This window comes from Uloborus diversus, chromosome 5 (genome assembly GCF_026930045.1).
Source record: "Uloborus diversus isolate 005 chromosome 5, Udiv.v.3.1, whole genome shotgun sequence".
Classification (NCBI taxonomy): Eukaryota; Metazoa; Arthropoda; class Arachnida; order Araneae; family Uloboridae; genus Uloborus; species Uloborus diversus.
Window position 1 is genome coordinate 150,378,529 of NC_072735.1, and position 15,643 is coordinate 150,394,171.

Genomic DNA, 15,643 nt, shown 5'->3' on the forward strand with positions numbered 1-15,643 from the left:
TGGATGGAAATGAAACAGCTGTTATTTTAACGGTAGAAAAATTCAACGAACATCCTTTTTTATGTTCCCAGCATTAGAGTACGGTAAAACCTGTGAAGTTGACCACCTCTCTAAGTTGACCGCTTTTTTTCAGGCACGGAATTAGCCCTTTTCATATAAATTAACCTCTATAAGTTGACCACTAAGGTAGTGTACCGCAAGTGGTCAACTTACACAGGTTTCACTGTATTTGCATTTCTTCTCTTTGAAACCGACACTGCTATTCCTAAAATGTTTCGTCTTTCCTCTGTTTAGATCAACCATTTTAGACCTAATGCACACTCTTACATCGTAAGCAATAATTACTGCTTTTAAGCATGCATAGCTCATTCAGTGAGCACAGCAAGAAGGGTGACGAACCATCCCTGTGCCAAAACTTTGCCAGGTCAGTAGCCGAATGCCAAGCAACCTCGGAAGGCGGCTCCCTAGCAGATTTCGCTCGCTTGGTAACAACATTAAACAGTAATTAAACAGTAATGCCCAACCTTTTTTTACCCGAAGGTTGCACCTCCTACAAAGGTGAATCTCGTGGGACAGAACCAGTATAAAATTAAAATATATTCGAGTCTTTTTCATAAAATACATGGCAATACACGGAAAAGGAAATAAAATTACAAACCAAGAACCATTGTTATCATCATTGCATGTTTATTTTATTGATATGTTTTCTATATGTTTTTTCATAAACCAATTTTTAACTTTTTGACTTCAATTTTGCAACAATCATTTGTTATACCGAATAAATTCTATCGGTTGTTTTAGCAGATTCCAGAATTTACTTTTTGGTGCGAAACATTGATTGGAACAGTGTATTACCTGGATTGGCTTCGTGGGCCATATTTGACCCACTGGTTGTAGGTTGAGTGCCACTGCATGAACGGTACATAAAACGAAATCGAAACCATTTTCACAGGATTAATATTTTAGAACTTACCCAATGAGTTACAGATAGATGGAGCAATTACTAAAATAAGCGAAAAGAACAATAAACATTAAGAGGCTGTCCATATAAATCTTGTCACATTTTTTTCGAACCATTTTTCTCCCCCCCCCCCTGCATCCCTTGGTCACATTTCACCAAACTATCTATCCTTTGTCACATGTTGCGCTATTTTTCATCCACGTATTCTTATTAAAAATGCTCGGAGTCACTTCCTTGTTACCTCCTCCCTCCCCCTTGTCACAGACCGTCAGAATTTTACAGCCCTTCCCTCAGAGCGTGAATCATTTGTGGACAGCCCCTAACGTAATATACAGTCGAACCCGCTAAATAGGATAGCCATTTTGCCACGGAAAAATATTCTAATAAGCGAGATATTCCACTAACCGGGATCAAAATAACGCGTGACATTAGTTTGGTCCACACACATTGAAAATGTATTATATTCAGCGTGATATTCTTTTAAACGATATTCTAATAAACGGGCTCGGCTGTAGTTATAGTAGAAGTAGGAAGATGGGAAGAAGTTAGAACCATCTCGAGTCGAACTGAACGCAATTATAATGAAAACTGGTAGCTAATCATCTGATTTCTACCCTTTTCTATTTGCAAATACCGTTTAATCTAAATAATAAATCTTTTCATTAACGTTGTTTGATTTCCTTTTCTTCGTGTGCGCGGAACAATTTGAAATAAAGCATTCAAGATTTTCTTTGAAATATTGATATTTTGAAAAAAGTCGTAGTACTTAATATTTATGATATAATAAATAGAATATGACATCGGTATACAATTAAAGCGGTAAATACAATAGAAGACTAATAAACACAATGCACAATCACAGGTAAAAAATGAAATTTAAGTAGATATTTAAATGCTTTCAGTATGTAAACAATTTAATTAATTTTAATCAAATTTACACGAAAGTTATTTACATATGTACAATGCGCGATAACGTGAATTAAGTGACTTATCTAAACATAATTATGACAAAGTGACAAGAATAAATTACACCGAAAAATAACAAAATTTTCTTTGAAAAATCATGAGTAAAATTAATACATTTATTTCATGTTTCAAAGATGTTAAAAATGTTAGTGTATTTGAAAACGGATATAGACTTTTATTAAAAATCTAAAAATGTAATATTCTTCTTTTAATTTGTTGCACAGAACATATTGTTCCATGAATAATTGAATAACATTGTTGACTGAACTTGAGCACGTACTCACATTGAAATTTTCTAATTAGTTAGATTAAAGTCGGAAAATTTTATTTGAAAAGGAACATTCTCACAAAAGCGATTTTAACATTACTCCGAATAGCAAGTTCTGAGAACGTAATAATATTTCTCTTTGAACTTCGTTGTTTCATTCCCATATTCTGAAACAACTAGCCACTGCATTGTGCGGAAGATCGCCGCCGTAGTTTAATTTACTAACATTTTACGTTTTGTCACGTTCTAGAAGAAATTAATTACTATGCTTTGTAATTCAGCGAGTTTGATATTGTGGTTGAAAGAATAAGAAACGGATCTGTAATTTAATTTATATCATGCTCCTAATTTAACAAATTAAACACACAAATTCAAAATAGGTTTCCCTCGAGGAAGTAAAAGGTTTCAAGACGATGCTCGGATTTTGTTTCAAGTTCTAATAATTCTAAATTGTTAGAAGTACGCATCTTCGGGAATTCTATGTGGTTAAAAATAATTATATGCTTATTAACAGCATTTATATAATTATTCCCAGTTGAATTTGAACATTAGATTAGAACTCCAACTAAAGTCTTCTGAAATTACTAGAAGTTTATTAATTTATGTTCTGTAATCGAAATGCTTATCTCAAATTAGTTTTATTTTGTGAATTTTAAACGAAGTATTTAAGTGAAAAGCCAAAGTATATTCATGCATTAAATGTGTGATTCTTTTAAGAAACATTTCTTTGCAACATGACTTCACGAATGATTCTGACGCTCAAGCACTGACACTGGCTAAGCACAATGACGTTGAGGCTACACGCTGATTGTAATAGTTTGTATATGAACATAGTGTACAGCTATTGTTATAATTGTCGTGTGCCAGCCAGGCTAAAGCTTGACCACGGACAGATGCCGGAAGACCTTGAAGCAAAACATCATTTCTATCACTTGTAATAGGTAGAATCTGCCAGAAAGTACCGAATAGTAAGAGATACGGTCTCGTTAATCCTATCTGTTCCAAAATAATACCAAAAAACCTATTACAAGTGATGTTTTTGCTTCAAGGTCATCCGCCTTCTTCTCGTGGTCAAGCTACAGCGATGTGGGGTAGGCTGCTCCACATTTCCTATTGTACCGTAATTTTTGGTGTGAAGTACGACTTCCGCAGTACACACATGCCGTAAAGACCCGTTTGTAGAGTATGCAACCATTCACAGCACAACACAAAGAAAGGACAAGGATAGGAGAGAGAAAGTACATCCGTGCCCGAGCCGGGATTCGAACCTGGGACCTCCCCATCGCTATTAGACTTCTCTAACCACTTGACAAGGCGGGAGGCATAGTTTATAGATAAAAAACCGAATCGACAGGATCCGTAGCTGTTGCTTTCATTCTGAAGCTAGAGTTGGATTGCTACTTTTTACGCAGCAAGGATTGCTTGGGCTTCGCAGCGAGTCAGTTGGGGAAAACCTAACCTGGCAGCGTCGTAATGCTGTGATTAGGATCTACGTTGTTTCACAGTGCTGCTAAGTTAGATTTTGTCCCAACTGTAGACTGGAATATACATACGTCCTTGAATTTGATATTTGTTACACAATCCAAAGAAATGATTTGATATTAAAAAATGAGAATTTTTACATCGGACGGTTCAAAAATAATTTGTAGCAGAATAAAATTATTTGAAGTGATTTCTTTTGAGTAAAAAATAAAGCGCATTAATTTTCAATAATTTGTAAATTGGATCATTGTATCAGGCTGTTCAATCAATCAGTTTTTCACCTTCGTCAATGCTAAGTCTACGGAGAAATTCATTTCATTGTTTTATTTGTAACTTTCTATTCCATTTCGCTGCGAAAAAGCTTTAAAAATACAAAAATAATAATTGGCATATTTATTGTTTCTCTTTTTTTTCTTTCTTTTATTGAAAAAATAGATTTCCTTGTCTTACTGGACTTTTTATTGATAATGTTTAAGCTTATCCTGTAGAAACAAATGTTAGACCTTTTCTTTTTGTTCAAAAAATAGCAAATTGAAAAAGAAAAACAAATGTGCTTATTCTGCTGAAATATATTTTTACGATAAAATCTGTTTTAAGCAAAGAAGCCTACAAGAGGACATAGAAGTGGCCTACAAAGGGTTTAACTAGAATTGCATGCATAGAAGATATCCATACGACTCTAGTTAAATCCTTTGAGCCTAATGTTAAAAATTTTAATATTCTCACCGTTCAGCAATTATTTATTTGAATCAAATAATGCTCATTTTAAAAATGCCCATTTTATTTTCAATCAAACTTTTCCGAAAAAGGTAACACGAGGAGAGGGGGACAGAAAGACATACTTTTTCCCTATCTCACAACCAACTTTCAGTCTCTTTCTTAAAGAAATTATTTTTATTTTTTTAGCTTATTTTTGTGCTTAGGGGTAATTTTTTGAGGTTAAACATTTTTTTGTGCGTACATTGTTTTCTTCATTTTACATCAAAAGCATCTTTGATTTCAAATGTTAAATCTGAATTAGTTTTAATACCTTAAGGGTATTAGTACCATACAAAAATTAATTTTGTACATTAATGTTATAAAAAGGGACTTAAACAAAACTTATATTTACTTATTTATTTATATTTTTTATCTTCGTGATTGCGAAACACTCAACATTATTTTAGTAAGAGTTTACTCTAAAAAAAAGTTTTAAGACCTTTAAGGCTTTTTTCATGATTTAATTTGTAAGACGTTTCATCTACATTTTGAAAACAAGCAAATGCAGTGCGCGCAAAAACTATTGTAATATTTCTAAGAGCATTTTCATTAAAGTCAAAATGAAATTCTTAGATTTTAATATTTCAAAATGCATTTCTTTAATAATAATTAAATGTGAAATGAAAAATATCTTCAAAAAGTGTCGTTGTCAGATGGAACTTTCTATGTTTTCTGATCATTTCAAGCAACGGCTTTAAATACCAAACATGCTTCAAGTGACAAAAGGTTATTTTAAGTGTACACTATAGTTCTAGACATAGGATAGTTTTTTTTTTCTTTTTTTTTTTTTTTGATCATGAGGTTGAACTTGCAGTTTAAATAATTTTTAGTTTGTTGTTTATAAAGTATAATTTAAGACATAAAAGTGATGATTTATGCTCAAAAGTGCAATAGTTATAATTTTTTTTTACTAACTTTATAATTGATGGGCTTGGAGCAAGAATGTGAATGAATACCACATGAGAGAGAGATGTGAATTTTTCAGTAGGCCATTTCCAGTTTATAAAAAATATTTGTAGAATTTTTCAAAGGTATTATATATTCATTCTGCATTCTTCAATACTAAAATCAGATATGTTTTTCTCTAAATTGTCGTGTTCATTTCAATTTCAGTAATGAGAAACAAAAATTTTGATCGACAAGTAACATAGAAGGTTTAAAATGAGACCATAAGCAAGGTTTTAAAAATGATTGTCATTTTTTTTTTTTTTTTTTTTGATTACTGCATCGCATCTAAACAACTATTTTTTGCTGAGACGATTGGTAAAGCTTTACCAAGAAAAGAAGGCAGATGACCTTGAAGCAAAACATCATATGTAATAATTAGAATCTGCCAGAAAGCACCGAATAGTATAGTAAGAATTATGGTCTCAATAATCCTATCTATTGCAAAATACAGTAGACCCTCGTCTTACGCGGGGGTTACGTTCCACGGAAATGCCCGCGTAAATCAAAACCGCGTAAATGGAGACCTAATATTAGTGTTAAAATAGGGGTTAGGTTCCGTAGATAAAAAAGAATACTTCATTTAGCAATGAGTAATTGTACGTATAATAAATTTAATGTGTAATGTGTTCTATGCACAACATGTATAAAGAAAACATAAATTAATTTCGTGCTCTGTTTATAAAAAGAAGATGGTCTTTTGGCAGTCATTAAGAATTTTTCACTGTAGTTCCTTGCAGAGCATTAACGCATCCATGATCACTTGCGTCATTTTCACTAACAAATCAGACAGATCATTTCTACTGTCTAGGAATGGCTCAAATTTTTCAACGTGAACGTTTTTGGTTGTGTGTCATAGATGACGCTATCCTCGATTGTTTTTTCATCCTTTGTCACTTTTAAAAGCCTTCTTTCAGAGAGCTCTAAACTGTGTGAGTTTAATAAATTTACTTCTGGAAAGAGCTCTGGAAACAATCGCATTAAATGTTTCCAGTGGCCCAAGCTCGATTATTAGCACGACAAAATGCAATCTATTACGTGCAATCTGCAATCTTTAGGAGTTTGGATTTTGAAAGAGGAGACAATTTTATAAGTTTGCATTGCCACTTCCGCGTAAAACCGAAACTCATCCGTGTAAAATAAAATAAATGTGTCAAATCTTAAACCGCGTATAATCGAAACCGCTTAAAATAAACCCGTGTAAAACGAGGGTCTACTGTAATAACAAACAACCTATTATAAACGATACAAATGATGCTTTTGCTTCGATGCCATCCGCCTTCTTTTCGTGGTCAAGCTATACTCGCATTGTTGTGCCTTGAAATTAAACGGATAATTTTAATATTATCGTTATTCTAACCTGAATATGAATTGATGTAAAGATTTCATATTAATGCAAGACCATTATCACGCCAATAAAGGACAGACGTCCTTGTATAACACAGTCCTTGTACAACACAGTTTCGATCTTGCACGCTGCGAAATTTGCGACTTTTATAACATACATTCGATATTACACGGTATAAAACGTGAATTTAATACTACACAGTTTTGATCTAAAACGAATTTTAAAAGAGAAATCGGTTTCCACGGGGAAAACATTCTGCTAAACCATGGGGAAAATTTTTGACCCTTAAAGTTTTTGTATATGATGAAATTTTAAGGGGGATGCCAATTATTTCCGAATTTCTAGCATTGGCACTTACACATTGAGAAGGAACACTAATGGAGGGAGCCATAGCAAATGTCTCAGTGAAATAAGCTTGGGACCCAATGTTTCCCAGGTCAGGTGACTTGTTTGGCTGAGAAGTTGTCGCGTTTTGGCACGCAATCGCTCTTTCGGCATTAAATATTTTTCAGACGACGCGACGGCGCTTATTAATGAAGTCGGGGCTACAAATCGGAGCAACTCTGGCTCGAACTCCTTTGCCGCATAATAATAATTAAATAACGGATACAAATACAGGCTTATCTTTCAAGCTCCCTCTCCCCACTTCTTTCCGGATTTTAAAATACAATGTAATTACATTTTTCATTCATTTTGATGTTTATTCCCTGAAATGACGGGCATGTACAAATAGTTTAAAGTGTTCTGTTATTGAATGAAAATTTATGGATTCATATGTATTGTAATCAATGTTTTGAAATGATTTCATACGCAGGCATACTAGTGTTTAAATTGAAGCATAAAAATAGCAAATCTTTATTCTTGCGCATCTGCTGTTCACAGGAGTTTGGCGAGAAGATACTCGCCAACAAAGCAAATGTACACAAAATGCTCAAGAGCCGTTAAAATAATAACTAGTTGAGTAAAAAGTGTTTTAATGGAACTAAAATGTTGTTTGCACTCAAAATATACAATGTTTTATAACTTTTATAGGTAAAACAAGTGCAAAAATTTAAAAATTATAGGCAACTGTGGAATATGTACTCGTTGAATGCATATAAATGTTATTTTTTCTTTATTTAGAAGTAAAAAACATTCGTTAGGGAAAAGTTACTGGACCTCCTGGTGTGGCTTTTTCCTCACAGTTTACAATGCTAGAATACTGCACTATTACTATAAATCTAATTTTTCCCTTCTACAGTTAAAGGTTGTTATCATGCATGGCTTCAGCTAATGAAAACTTCTTCAGCGGGCACGGTCAACTCGAAATTGCTCCCCAGGTCACATGGTACTGTTACCGTATCGGGATAGTAGGGTTGCACTCTCTCCATCTATTCCTTCTCAATGCACTTACATCCCTTTGCTTCTCATTGCCTCAATTCAGGTATTTTCTTGAAATAACGAGCTTCAGAACTATCCAGTACCAAAATTATTATTAAATAAAGAGAGATACATATTTTTTTCCATCAAATATGAGATGTGCGCGTGCCAGATTGCGTATCTAACGGAAACTGTATTCCTTTATTATGTCATTTTCTTTGCACTAGCATAATAAAAAAATAGTTATATTTATACAGAATGTTGCTGATAAAAATAATGATGCCTCAGACGATATGAAATTTTCTTTAATATCAGGAAGTTCTTCATTTGCAAATCGAAGCAATATAACTAAAAAATAACATTAAAAAAAAGGCCATGCATACGAAGAAAATTTTCTTGTAAAAGTTGAACGCAATTACCAGCAATAATAATCCTGTTGAGTGTAGACTTGAAGAAAAAGATATTTGCTCGAAAAACGATGATAGAGTTTTTATCGAATATTGATATTCGTAATTGCTGTTCCTCAATTTTTCGTCGAAGTAAATATAAAATACGAACATAAGAGCCCAGTTTAAAATTTCCTTTGGATAATTGGGAAGAGAACCTGGTTTATTCATGCATAGTTGTTTTTTATTTCATGATATAAACTGAAAGTTATTACCTCTACTTTGTTTAGTATTCATTCGAAATGCTGGAAACAACTTCAGTTTTGCTTAAAAATTACTACATATTTTTTCTCCTAAAACGTTGGTTGATATTTTTTATGAGGTCTTGTTTTAAGTAAAACACATTTTCCATCTCGCTAAAACTTTAAAAGAGTGAAAACTTGAGCTCTAAATTAAAAATGTTTGTAGAGACGTAGCTCGTTAGCGAAATAGCTGAGAAAAAGAATATTTGCACTTATTAACATTAGTGCAGTTATCCTGATGCAGAGCATTTAGTCAATATGTATTACCAGAGGTTTACACTAATGTAATTAACGTTCGTGCATTTAGCTTAAAGTAGAACATTTTAATCAAAGCATGTTACTGGAGTTTTACGCAACTGTTATTAACATTCGTGCATTAAGCTAAATGCAGGGTATTGAGTTTAAATGTGTTATTAGAGTTCTACATTAATGTTTTTGACATTCGTGCACTTAGTTTGAAGTGAATCTTAGTCAAAATATGCTAGTGTTAGTATGTTTTTAGCTGAGATGCGAGCTTAAAGAAAAATTTTCAGATTCGCTGTTTAAGCATCTCTACATAGTACAAAATGAAGTCTCCAAAAAAGGCCTGCTTATTTAAACGCGTAAAAATCGAGAACACATTGGCGGATTTCGCTGAAATTTTCAGGTTGTTTCTTTTAGCAACGGAAAGGTTTGAAAACAGTTCGAAAAGAAGTTGAATGGTAGTTCTTTTTTTTTTTTTAATTTTCATTTAAGACCCAATTTACACATACATTTTTATACGGGCTCTAGGTCCCCTAACTTATATTTAGGGATATAACCCTCATTAAAAGATATTACTAACACAAAGAAATTGGCATTTGTGTGACTAAAACTCAATTAGGCATTCGAGTTTGAAGTTTTAAGGGACAATACAGAAGATGAGATAGGAACTTATCGCCTCTTATCGTATAGCTAGTCTTATTATAATTCTTTCACGGTTTGTATAACTTAGTGATCTAATGTTTAACTTAAGTATTCTTAGGCCTGAAGCAATAAAAGGGAAACATGCTTGACTGGATCTGAGCAAGTATCTACTTACTTTAGCGTATTTAACGCCCTAAGTTTAATGATACATAATTAGCAGAGCTGAATCTTAAGAAAATTAAGTTTTCAAATATATTTTTCTTTCAATCCTCCTTTTTTTTTTCTTTTTCACCAACAGAAATGTTCTTGATCAATGGAAAACGGCGCTTCCTAAAGTAAAGAAACTTAATTTTAAAATTCCGCACAAGCATATTTATATTCAAAATTTTCTTGTGAGATTTAGACGGTTTTTAATGTTTTTCAAACTGCTATTTTTCTGTAGACATTCTTTATATTCAATAGCTTTCAAAATTTCATATGTTAAGGAGTTACAAGTACCTTAAAAATGACCAAACGATCAAAAAAAAATTATTGCTTATTTAAAAAAAAAATCCCAACACAGGAAAAAAGTTTCATAGCTTTAGTACAAATATTTAAAAAGTTATGAGTAGTTTTAGGTCATGCTCGCTATGTGTTCTTATGCAAAAGAAAAACTTTAAAATGCTTTTACTCGGTGATCGTTTTTTTAATGTTTTCATGTCATTAGAATCCCTAAGAATTTTTTCTATTAAAGATACAGCTTTGAAGTAATACTTTTTTCAGTCAGGATAATGTATTTAACAAAACTGCGCCTTGGATAAGCATTTTATAAATTACTCAAATGCTAGCAGCATGTTATACCTTTCGAAACGAAATTTTTTCCAAAAAAATTACGATTTTTACATAATTGATCAAGGAAAAGGTTCTAATACATATATAAACAAATGAATGCACAGAGTTTTAGAGATGTTTATTGTGATTGCTTAGCAAAACTTAAATAAGTAAAAACCAAAAAACCTTAAAAAAATTTAAAAATTTAAATTTTCCTAATTTTTTGAATTTTTAAAAAATGTAGGCAATATTTTAAGATTTTAAAAATAAATTATTGACAGCGAAAAGAGTCTGTATGTTATGGTTTCAAGGAAAAACAAAATTTACATATATTTAAAAAAAAATTTCAAAAGGTACTGTGACCCCTTAAATTCGTAAATATTTATCTTAAATGCATTTGACCGAGCTATACATAAAATTATATCATGTTAATCAATTCTAGTCTTACCTGCTTTTTTCTCTTTTGTCTTCAAAATTTTAAAAATTTAAATCCTTCTTGTATCTTTGCTGAATAGTGGAAAGCATCAACAGACTAGACTGCGCTAGATAAAATTTTACTCGTAGTAATTTTAGGACAGAGTATTTTACAGAAAAGGGGCCTCATTCGAATGCTTCTAAGGGTGACTGATTCTTGTTTGTGAATTGAATGAAATGAAAATTTAAAACTCCCGTCATCACGCCTGGTGAGAATCAAATATAACGTATAATGGAAACGATGTATAAAGAGACGGCGTATATATCGACGAATAATGATGTATAAGTGTAACGAAATCGACGTGCTGTTAAGCAACGCCTTGAATTAGAATTGAGCAAGTTATCATAGTACAGATTGAAGTAATTTATAATGAAACTTTCCTTCTCCTTAAGGAAGAAAAAAAGTTGTGTCGTAAAGACATGCGAAAGAAGTGAAACTTTTATATTTTCGTTTTTTTTTTTTCATTCTGTCATTCTGAACTGTTATTCCACCAGCATGTTTTCACTTGCGCTACGCTCTTGTTATTTCTGCGCCTGACATAGGCATATTTATAACAATATTGTATGTTTTAATAAAGAAAACAAACTATAAATTGCGAGAAAACTAAACAATGCTCGAAATCCGCTTTTTAATCGTTGCCAAAAAGTGAAAAAATATAGTAATAATAAAGTTAATTTTGTTGAAAGTTAACAAACTAATTTAAGGCTAGAATTAAGCATTGTGAATCACACTTTTAAGCTGATAACTTAATCCAAGAATTCTTCAAAAAACTAATCCAGTTTAAAATGTCCAAAATCAACAAATATGTGCTTGCTTAAGCACATGCTTGAAATTAATTTGTTAAATTTAGTAACAAAGGCAACTTTACAATTACTATAAATATTCATTGCTTTTGGCAACAATCAAAAAGCGGAAGTATTTTAACCTAATAGTTACCATTATTTATCAGTTTCTGTCAACAATTAAAAATCAACTACGTCATTTTTGCCGCACAAAAAGCTCTGAGATCAGAATTTCAAAGCTCTCGCTCAAAAAGTTTTACTTCAAAACTCATTCTAATGTTTTTTAGAAAATTTGTAATGCTGTTAATACTTAAAACACTTGTTTTATTTAAACATGTCAGTTTCATGAGCTGTTTCTTCGGTGTCAGCGTTGGAATAATTCCTGATTGTTTACTATTATTCGTAAAGAGATTTTAATGTAAAAGTATGAACATATTTATCAAAACATGTTTAGAAACTGGTAATTTAAGTTGGTAGTTAGCATGTGGAAATTGGCAGAGTTGGAGAAATCCTGTGTACGAAGTACTCATCAGGGCTGTGAAATCGGCTTCGAAACTGCAAAAGCAGTGGTCATTTTTCTCCGAGTCCGCAGCTCTGGCAGAGCTACAGAATCAAAGTCAGACTGATTTTGAGATAAATAAATCAGAATCGAAAGCTCTAAATTTATTGAAGTAGTAAAGTATTTTTTCGAACACTCCGCAACCATTGTATTCATCTACAATTATTGCCAAAGCAAGGACGATCACTTTGCGTGGTTTTGTGTGATTTGATAATCTGAGGAAAAACGACTTATGCTAAAGACAGTAACCTATTTTCAGTAAGTTACCGAAATATAGCCAGAGCTAAGGCAGAAATACATGAAACACACCGCTAGCTCAGTTCATTCCAGCCGAGGACTGCAGTTTCGTGCTTATTAGCACTCATCAGCCCGTCATAGGAGTGACTGAGCTGGAGGTGGAAAACCTCTTAAGGAAACCAAGAGCGCCAAACGAACTGGTAGCTAACACAGAATTAGCACTGACCAGACGAGTGTCCGAAACAATGGTTCGATTCAACTCGAATATTGATGGCAAGGCAGGTATATTCAGTAAGTTACCGCCTTATAGCCAGAGCTAAGACAGAAATACATGAAATACACCGCCAGCTCAGTCCATTCCAGCCGAGGACAGCAGTTTCGTGCTTATTAGCACTCATCATCCCGGCATAGTAGTGATTGAGCTGGAGGTGGAAAATCTCTTAAGGAAGCCAAGAGCGGCAAACAAACTGGTAGCTTTTACAGAATTAGCACTCACCAGACGATAGATTCAATATTCGAGTTGAACTGAACCAGTTTCGGTCACTCGTCTGGTCAGTGCTAATTCTTGTGTTAGCTACCAGTTTGTTTGGCGCTCTTGGCTTTCTTAAGAGGTCCACTTCCATAAAAAGTTAAATTTTGTATTTTTTGACTTATTTTTATTTTCACTTCAAACTTTCAATATCTTAACACTGCACCTGATTTTGAACATTATTGCAATTGGAAGTATACATTTAGGTCTAATGGTTGCGAAAATGAAGTCTTACAGGTTAAAACGGAACACCCTGTATATATATATATATATATATATATATATATATATATATATATATATATATATATATATATATGTGTGTGTGTGTGTGTGCGTGGCGTCGCTAAGGGGGGACGAGGGGGCGATTCGCCCCGCGTGTCACACCCAAAGTGGAATTGCAAGTTTTTAAAAATATGTACCATGGAGTGAATAATATACGCAGGATTAGGTTCATATTTTCATTACTTAGACCTAGTAGTGACTTCCTCTTATACTAAAAACTGAACCCAATTATCATTCCCTCTGTTTGAGATACGATTGAAATAACTTAGGGGTCATCAATTTCATACACCCGTGTACTTTTCATAACTTGCGACGGCCCTGCACATGTGGGTCTAATGCTAGATAAAAAGCGTTCATGGTTTTCATTTGTCTGTTGTACATTGTCCCACTTAGAATTTCGTTATAACACAAAAGTAGTTTTTTCTCAAAATTGTATGAATTTCATGTTTACATAGAATGTTATATCCTTTTTTTTTTCGTTTGTAGGGGGGAGGGGGACACCACAAATTACCGCCCCGGGTCCCATGATAAGTACGCCATTGTGTATACAGTGGCTCCCAAAAGTGTTCGTACACCATGAAATTTCGTAGTAAAACAAAAATATTTTGAAACTGAATTCGAGTATGAAGTCTGTTTTTTCACATCATTCCTATACTATTCTAAATAAAACTCAGTAGTTTTTTCCAAAACGTTGCCTGTTTTTATTTTTGAAATTTGTCAAAAAACGAAGAAACAGAAAAAATACGCCACAAAAGTCATCGTACACCGAAATATTTTCGTATAAATTCATGGTTAAAATTATCACATGTCGTTTTTTTTTTATTATTTTTGCATTGTGTTGGCACTGTAAAGTCATTTGGCTTTAATTTTTTGTTTATTTATTCCCTAATATACTGCTTATTATTTTTAAATGGCTGTTATTCGTAAAAAACAACAAACACCATTCGAAATTTGATTTTTTTCCTCACAGTAGCAGTAAATTGGTTTGAAATGTCTCTAAATTAGTTGATTTATACCATTCTATGGTGAAAAGCTTGATAAAATGCTTTAAACAAAGGAATTGGATCGAAAACAAGGTAAGAAAAGGTCAACCGGCATAGTTAACAAAGCGTGATCCGAGATTTACAGTTAAAAAAATTATGAAAAATACACATTTTAGTGCTGTAAAAGTTTCCGCAGTATTTAATGAAACATTTTACGTTTAATTTTCACCTAAAACTGTTCTTCAAGTTCTCTGATTCGGTGGATTACATGGGACCTACTCCCGCAGAAATTTTCTTGTCCGTGCCAAAAAGAGAAAGCTTTCGCTTTTCATCACAAAAATCAGTGAAAAATAAGCTCAAAACGTTTTGGAATAACGTCTTACTTACACACGGAAAGAAAGTCAAAGTTTTCGGCTAAATTGTTGAATAATTATAAAAACGTAAGAAAAAAAATAAAAAATTTAATCTTAAGAACTTAGTTGGATCAGTTAATCTGGACTGGAAGTGATTTTATCTGAGGGTACATATTAGCATCAGAACTTGGTAGTTTGAAATCGTTTGATGAAATAATGAATCACGCTAAATATTTAAATATTTTAAAAAACAATTTTAAGCCTAAAATTTGGTTATCGGAAGCAATTTTGTTTTGTTTTTTTACTTCCTTTTACAAAAAAGGAAGTATTGTATTCGCGAAAAAAATTTCCCTCAAAATTCGGCCTTAATTTCAATTTTGCTCACCCCCGAATTAACGTTGAGTTTTTTTTTTCAACCCAACCGCACGCGGATAAGTGCCTGAGAACGTATAAACACTCGAAATATCCATTTTGACATTCCCCGAGTTAATTACAACGACTTTTCTCATGACGTCCATATGTACGTATGTATATATGTGCGTACGTGCGTATGTATGTCGCATAACTCAAAAACGGTATGTCCTAGAAAGTTTAAATTTGGTACGTAGACTCCTAGTGGGGTCTAGTTGTGCACCTCCTCCTTTGGTTGCATTCGGGTGCTTCTAAAGGGGTCTTTTGCCCCTTTTTGGAAGGAAATCATTCTTAATTTCGATGTATACTCAAGTGGTGTTATAATTTGGCTGACACTTGGCGATATATCGCCAGTCTTTTGGTCGCCAAGTTTTGTAGCCAAGTTGGCGACAAATTTGGCAATTTTTTTATTTTTTTAATCTGTTTCAATTTGGCCACTGGTGGTGATATTTAGAGAGTAAAATTTAATCACATTAAAATTGCCAATAATCGCAAAATGACATTAAAATTGGAGTAAAAGGAAGTCATGTGTTGCATACATCAGCTCGTTTTCTAATC

The 15,643-nt window shown here is 33.0% G+C and overlaps 1 protein-coding gene across 1 annotated transcript in view; it reads right to left on the reverse strand.

Moving 5' to 3' along the window:
• LOC129223192 (PDZ domain-containing protein 7-like) overlaps window positions 1-15,643 on the reverse strand; it is a 314,458-nt gene that overhangs the window by 245,347 nt on the left and 53,468 nt on the right. The gene's annotated exons all lie outside the window — the stretch shown is intronic.